Source organism: Rutidosis leptorrhynchoides, chromosome 1 (assembly GCF_046630445.1).
Source record: "Rutidosis leptorrhynchoides isolate AG116_Rl617_1_P2 chromosome 1, CSIRO_AGI_Rlap_v1, whole genome shotgun sequence".
Lineage (NCBI taxonomy): Eukaryota > Viridiplantae > Streptophyta > Magnoliopsida > Asterales > Asteraceae > Rutidosis > Rutidosis leptorrhynchoides.
In genome coordinates this window covers 5,099,776-5,107,923 of record NC_092333.1, presented here as the reverse complement: position 1 = coordinate 5,107,923, position 8,148 = coordinate 5,099,776, and the positions used below count along the sequence as shown (strand labels likewise).

At 35.8% G+C, this 8,148-nt stretch overlaps 2 pseudogenes; both read left to right on the top strand.

Annotated features, from left to right (window-relative positions):
• The first annotated feature begins 343 nt into the window (after window positions 1-343).
• On the top strand, window positions 344-2,471 carry LOC139900402 (LEAF RUST 10 DISEASE-RESISTANCE LOCUS RECEPTOR-LIKE PROTEIN KINASE-like 2.1; annotated as a pseudogene).
• Window positions 2,472-5,602: 3,131 nt separating this feature from the next.
• LOC139900334 (LEAF RUST 10 DISEASE-RESISTANCE LOCUS RECEPTOR-LIKE PROTEIN KINASE-like 2.1) lies at window positions 5,603-7,790 on the top strand (annotated as a pseudogene).
• Window positions 7,791-8,148: the final 358 nt, after the last annotated feature.

Here is an 8,148-nt window from a genome sequence, read left to right as displayed (position 1 = left end):
TGAAAAGATCGAGGTCAACAAGGTTAAAAAAATAGTTTAAGGTTACCCACCTTGTTTTGTACAAAGTTCAAGGACCATCGAAGAAATTTTGTCAAATATAAATAACCATAAATCTAAAACATTCTTCTTAAGTCAACATTAGCTACACATTTTAGAATAAAAATCCGTGCGACTTTATATTTCATAACGTCCAGACGGGCATTTAATATACTTACCTGTTCAAATATTTAAATTCATACGGAGTAGATTTTATGGTAGTTGTAATTCCATAATTTCAATGACCATGTCTAAACCTGTCCCATTTTTCTTCCTCCTCTTCTTCTTCTTCTTCTTTTACAAATCAATGGCTATTGAATCTAACAGTTCGATTTCCCCATATTGTCCTTCACTCAAGTGCGGTGGCCTTACTTTCAGCTACCCTTTCTATGAGTTGGGTGATGGTGAATCCACCACCCACTTCTGCGGTTATCATGGCTTTGGAATCAACTGCTCCATCATCGATGGAACGGATCATCCCATAATTTATCTTGGCAACGACTCTTACATTGTCCTAAATATAACTTATGAATCTACGAGTATCACTCTCGTAGACTACGATGTTTCTACAGTTGTAACTAGCCTCAACCCCTGCCCTAGGGTGCACCATAACATTAATATAGAAACACTGCCTTTTAGTTTCTCACCGTTAACCGTAAATCGAAGTTTTCATTTCAATTGTACTGGTAAATTCCCTTCCTTTGCAACTGAAATACCATGCTTAACCTACGATGATAAGAACAGGTCGTCGTGTGTTAATATTGGGAATTCTGATACGGATAATTTTGATTGGGATGCGTATTCGTGTGAAGACCAAGTGGTAACTGCCGTGTTCCGTGACCAGATTACCGTGAACGGTTTGTTCATCCCGGGAAACGTTTTTATAGCAATGCAAAAAGGATTTGAGATACGCTGGGGAAAGCTAGATGATCAGGAGGATTGCGATATGTGCGAACAGAATGATGGACGATGTGGTCAACATAATACGAACAGGTTCTTGTGTTTTTGCCTCGATGGTACGACTAGCGAGGAATACTGCAAAAAAGGTACTTTAATCGGGAATTAATTAATTCTTTTTAATAAGGGCAGACTTACAATACATCACCTATGTTAGTTAAATTACAACTTACAATCATATATAATATTTGCATTGCAGGTGACAGAGTAAATTGGAGACCAAAAATACGTAAGTTTCATTTCTGATAACTGATTGTGAATATAAAATGATTTTCAAGTGTTTTTACACAACCAGTAACTCAGTAAGCATTTTCATTGTCACAGTTATAGGAAGTTTTTATGCTGCACTATCAATCGTGTTCATTATCATCATATGTTGCCTTATGAAATGCTCACCGAGAAACTGCGTACACTCGTTAAAGCCAAAAACCGAGGAATACAAAAGTGTTGAGGCGTTTATCACTCAATATGGATCCTTAAGCACGAAAAGGTACAAGTATGTTGATATTAAGAAAATGACAAACTCGTTTCAGGTTTTATTAGGAAAAGGAGGTTTTGGAACCGTGTTTAAAGGAAAGCTATCGGATGGTCGTCTTGTGGCAGTAAAAGTATTAAACTCATCAAAAGCAAGTGGACAAGAATTTATAAACGAAGTTGCTAGCATCGGCAGGACTTCTCACGTTAATATCGTTACTCTACTAGGATTTTGTTACGACTACAAAGAAAGAGCGCTTGTGTACGAGTTCATGCCAAATGGATCCTTAGAGAAGTTTATACATAGTGAACATGTTCCTTTGAAGACAACACGCGAACATATAGGAGTAGAAGAGTTGTACCATATAGCAGTTGGAGTAGCACAAGGCCTTGATTACTTGCATCGTGGCTGCACCACCCGTATTTTGCATCTTGACATTAAGCCACATAACATCCTACTCGATGAAGATTTTTGCCCAAAAATCGCGGATTTTGGGCTTGCAAAGTTATATTCAAGAAAGGAAAGTATCGTTTCTATGCTCGAGGCTAGAGGCACCATTGGGAATATTGCTCCGGAAGTTTTTAATAGAAACTTTGGAGGAGTGTCACATAAATCGGATGTATACAGTTATGGGATGCTTATACTAGAAATGGTTGGGGGACGAAAGAATGTTGATGCATGCGTTGGTTCTGGACGAACAAGTGAGATATATTTTCCTTATTGGATTTACAGTCATCTTGACAAGGAAGGTTTTCTATTAGATGACATATCGACTGCTGAAGAAAATGATTATGCAAGAAAGATGACGATAGTTGGTCTGTGGTGCATACAAACCGATCCAACACAAAGACCCTCGATTGGTGAAGTTATTGAAATGTTAGAGGGAAGCATAGAAACGTTGTAAGTCCCACCCAAACCGTTCTTTTCATCTCCTATGCGATCACCAGCTACCGTGTTTAGCACATCACAAGATGAATCTGAGATCAATGTTGTTGAAGATTGATATCGAGTGAGGAATTTTCTTGTTTTTGGATTGCTTGAATATTACATATTTAAACAACATATCCTTCATATTCATGTAACAATATGCTCCAATATCAAGCATAACAAAATTTTTTTTTTTTGTTGGCTCTCGCCCATTAAAATGTATATTGTAGACAGGATCAAAAGAAACGAAACTGATTCTGTCACATAGTATTCTGGGAATCCCTTGTAGCTTTTGTAACTAGATGTAAAAAGATGTAATTTGTACATACTTAATATAAAGTGATTAAACTTCACAAGATAACTTTGGCATTATTTACATAAAAGGTCTCTAAGTGCAAACCTCGTTAGCAGCACATCTTGAAGTGGTTAAAGAAAAGGTCGAAAATAGTCACAAGATGACTAGGTGGTTAAGCCACATATATTTGAGTAAAAATGATTGTCCTCCCTGGGTAACATGTAAATGGAGACCGTGTCTGTTTACCCTTTTATATTTTACTTTACTTTGTGAAAGTGGTCCAATGGGGTTATTCTGTGATCATACCCGTTGATCATATAAACTGGTTAAAAATGACCAGTCTCTAGTGATATCGAACTCTGCCAAAACATCAACAAAATCCAAACATCTTTAGGATGAACTTATTAGTGTACAAGATTCTTTAAGTCATAACTATTAATGCATTTAACGGAAATCACAGGCAATAGAAAAAATATGTACCAAGAACGATCACAATAATTCTTTCATCTCCCAAATTACCGTCAGCCTCAAGCACTCACCCCGCTCCTCAACACGCCACTTGCCAATCACGGTCCTAAATATTATGGAAAACATTGCATGCACTCAAACCCTCGACGTACATAATTTGTTTTTATCTTCCCCCAAAACCTAATTTGTATCACATTCTGTTAGTTGGTCCACAATCAACAACCTAGAACGTTTATATAAGATCAATTGAACAGAATAACAACTAGGTTATAAAGTACGGAATCGATTGAACTTTTCAAATGAATTAACACAAAGAGAATGAAACAATAGAGAAGAAAATTGTTATTGAAATTGACGAATTGGAATGAATTACATGTTCCCTATTTATAGATTTTAGAAACGAGCTTCTCAAATCTTATCGAATCAATTCCTAAACAACCATAGCAAAATATAAGGAAACAATATAATTCAAATCTCTTCAATTATCTTTTCCTAGAAATCAGAGATATTCGCTTTGATGTAATCTCTTCAATCTTATCTTAATTTACTTCACGCGTATTTGATTTGATCTTGATCTTTGTTCAATATCGATAGAATCTGTATTTCTTGTTGAGCAGAGTCTGTATTCTTCAAACTTCCAGACTCTAAATATTACAGACTCTAATTTTACAGACTCTAAATTTACAGACTCAAATAATACAGACTCAAAATCTTTGACTCATCAGATTTACATAATTCCTAACAATCTCCCCCTATTTGATGAGGTCAAAACATATAAACAAAAATATAAGCTTTAACAAGTCTGTGAATACAAAAACAAACTTACAGACTCAAATGCTTAGAATCATACATTTTTTCTTTTCTTTCCTCCACCCTTTCTTTGACTTGAAGATTCACTTGGTGCTCTTTTCTTCTGAAATTTTGCATGCTCATCCTTAATAACATCACTCATAAACCTCAAACTTTAATTACTTTCAATCTCAGTCAAATTTAAAAATAGAAAATCCACCAATTTTCTTCTGAATGGTAAACTCTGTTCAGATTCACACTTCTTAAGAAGTGCAATAAGATGGCTTAGCTGTGTATCTTTGAACTTATCAACTTTTATGAAGCATTCTGTGTTCCTTCTGTCTTTGTACATCAACCCTTCAGGATCAGGCAAGTAAGCATTATCTTCAAATTTTACATGACTTGGAACCTGAAACATTGGATGCTTCTCATCTTCAAAAATCAGATTTACCCCATCAATTTTTGTCCTTTCTTCTTCTGAGTGAACTCTGCAGTATCCTTTATATTCTTCTTCTGCTATCATACCCAGTTCATATGAAACATGAACTAACATATGAATTTTTCTAAGAACCTCTGGCTTCAAATCCCATTCCTGCATCTTTCTAATACATCTTGCAATAGCTTTCCACTCAAAGAAACCTAAAATGAACACCTGATCCAAATTGATTATCCTTTTGCTTTTATCATCTATAATCAACTCAATACTAACAACTCCATTATCATTCCTTCTTAAAATACAATCAACAATTGTATTATCTTCAAACCCTCTATAGGAAAATCTATCATTCAATTTTTCAGCCATTTCTCTTTCTTCCTATAGCCTTTTCAAAACAAACGTCTCAGCTTTAGACCTTGACTCTTGTTCTTCTATCATCTACAAATAATCTTCAACATACATTCCTTCTGCAGTAGCAGTTTTTCTGATTAAATCATCAACAGCTTCTTCTGCAGGACTCATCTTTCTTTTACCAGCAACCTTCTCCCTTCTTTGTTCATTTGAATACCATATAATTCCTTCAACGTATCAATTCCATACTCTGATCGAATCCCATAATAATTTTCGATCAACATTATGCAGATTACAAGTAACGAGTTTTTAGAATTTGTTGTAGGTGCTGTTAAAAAAAAATATTATCGTCACAGGCTACTAGGGTTAAGAACGAATGAGGCTTGCAGTTTCAATATGTAATTGGAAGTTATTTGTTACAAGCCCATATATGTTATTAATTGTGCACGTACAGATCACCATAGGTTTTAACAATTAACTCTAAGAGTACAAGTGACGAAAATACCCCTCATGTGTATTTTACTTGAGGAGACTTAACAGAAATTTTTTGACGATAGTTAAATACAAGGTCATCCGTGAAATAACTGAAAAGATCGAGGTCAACAAGGTTAAAAAAATAGTTTAAGGTTACCCACCTTGTTTTGTACAAAGTTCAAGGACCATCGAAGAAATTTTGTCAAATATAAATAACCATAAATCTAAAACATTCTTCTTAAGTCAACATTAGCTACACATTTTAGAATAAAAATCCGTGCGACTTTATATTTCATAACGTCCAGACGGGCATTTAATATACTTACCTGTTCAAATATTTAAATTCATACGGAGTAGATTTTATGGTAGTTGTAATTCCATAATTTCAATGACCATGTCTAAACCTGTCCCATTTTTCTTCCTCCTCTTCTTCTTCTTCTTCTTTTACAAATCAATGGCTATTGAATCTAACAGTTCGATTTACCCATATTGTCCTTCACTCAAGTGCGGTGGCCTTACTTTCAGCTACCCTTTCTATGAGTTGGGTGATGGTGAATCCACCACCCACTTCTGCGGTTATCATGGCTTTGGAATCAACTGCTCCATCATCGATGGAACGGATCATCCCATAATTTATCTTGGCAACGACTCTTACATTGTCCTAAATATAACTTATGAATCTACGAGTATCACTCTCGTAGACTACGATGTTTCTACAGTTGTAACTAGCCTCAACCCCTGCCCTAGGGTGCACCATAACATTATTATAGAAACACTGCCTTTTAGTTTCTCACCGTTAACCGTAAATCGAAGTTTTCATTTCAATTGTACTGGTAAATTCCCTTCCTTTGCAACTGAAATACCATGCTTAACTTACGATGATAAGAACAGGTCGTCGTGTGTTAATATTGGGAATTCTGATACGGATAATTTTGATTGGGATGCGTATTCGTGTGAAGACCAAGTGGTAACTGCCGTGTTCCGTGACCAGATTACCGTGAACGGTTTGTTCATCCCGGGAAACGTTTTTATAGCAATGCAAAAAGGATTTGAGATACGCTGGGGAAAGCTAGATGATCAGGAGGATTGCGATATGTGCGAACAGAATGATGGACGATGTGGTCAACATAATACGAACAGGTTCTTGTGTTTTTGCCTCGATGGTACGACTAGCGAGGAATACTGCAAAAAAGGTACTTTAATCGGGAATTAATTAATTCTTTTTAATAAGGGCAGACTTACAATACATCACCTATGTTAGTTAAATTACAACTTACAATCATATATAATATTTGCATTGCAGGTGACAGAGTAAATTGGAGACCAAAAATACGTAAGTTTCATTTCTGATAACTGATTGTGAATATAAAATGATTTTCAAGTGTTTTTACACAACCAGTAACTCAGTAAGCATTTTCATTGTCACAGTTATAGGAAGTTTTTATGCTGCACTATCAATCGTGTTCATTATCATCATATGTTGCCTTATGAAATGCTCACCGAGAAACTGCGTACACTCGTTAAAGCCAAAAACCGAGGAATACAAAAGTGTTGAGGCGTTTATCACTCAATATGGATCCTTAAGCACGAAAAGGTACAAGTATGTTGATATTAAGAATATGACAAACTCATTTCAGGTTTTATTAGGAAAAGGAGGTTTTGGAACCGTGTTTAAAGGAAAGCTATCGGATGGTCGTCTTGTGGCAGTAAAAGTATTAAACTCATCAAAAGCAAGTGGACAAGAATTTATAAACTAAGTTGCTAGCATCGGCAGGACTTCTCACGTTAATATCGTTACTCTACTAGGATTTTGTTACGACTACAAAGAAAGAGCGCTTGTGTACGAGTTCATGCCAAATGGATCCTTAGAGAAGTTTATACATAGTGAACATGTTCCTTTGAAGACAACACGCGAACATATAGGAGTAGAAGAGTTGTACCATATAGCAGTTGGAGTAGCACAAGGCCTTGATTACTTGCATCGTGGCTGCACCACCCGTATTTTGCATCTTGACATTAAGCCACATAACATCCTACTCGATGAAGATTTTTGCCCAAAAATCGCGGATTTTGGGCTTGCAAAGTTATATTCAAGAAAGGAAAGTATCGTTTCTATGCTCGAGGCTAGAGGCACCATTGGGTATATTGCTCCGGAAGTTTTTAATAGAAACTTTGGAGGAGTGTCACATAAATCGGATGTATACAGTTATGGGATGCTTATACTAGAAATGGTTGGGGGACGAAAGAATGTTGATGCATGCGTTGGTTCTGGACGAACAAGTGAGATATATTTTCCTTATTAGATTTACAGTCGTCTTGACAAGGAAGGTTTTCTATTAGATGACATATCGACTGCTGAAGAAAATGATTATGCAAGAAAGATGACGATAGTTGGTCTGTGGTGCATACAAACCGATCCAACACAAAGACCCTCGATTGGTGAAGTTATTGAAATGTTAGAGGGAAGCATAGAAACGTTGTAAGTCCCACCCAAACCGTTCTTTTCATCTCCTATGCGATCACCAGCTACCGTGTTTAGCACATCACAAGATGAATCTGAGATCAATGTTGTTGAAGATTGATATCGAGTGAGGAATTTTCTTGTTTTTGGATTGCTTGAATATTACATATTTAAACAACATATCCTTCATATTCATGTAACAATATGCTCCAATATCAAGCATAACAAATTTTTTTTTTTTTGTTGGCTCTCGCCCATTAAAATGTATATTGTAGACAGGATCAAAAGAAACGAAACTGATTCTGTCACATAGTATTCTGGGAATCCCTTGTAGCTTTTGTAACTAGATGTAAAAAGATGTAATTTGTACATACTTAATATAAAGTGATTAAACTTCACAAGATAACTTTGGCATTATTTACATAAAAGGTCTCTAAGTGCAAACCTCGTTAGCAGCACATCTTGAAGTGGTTAAAGAA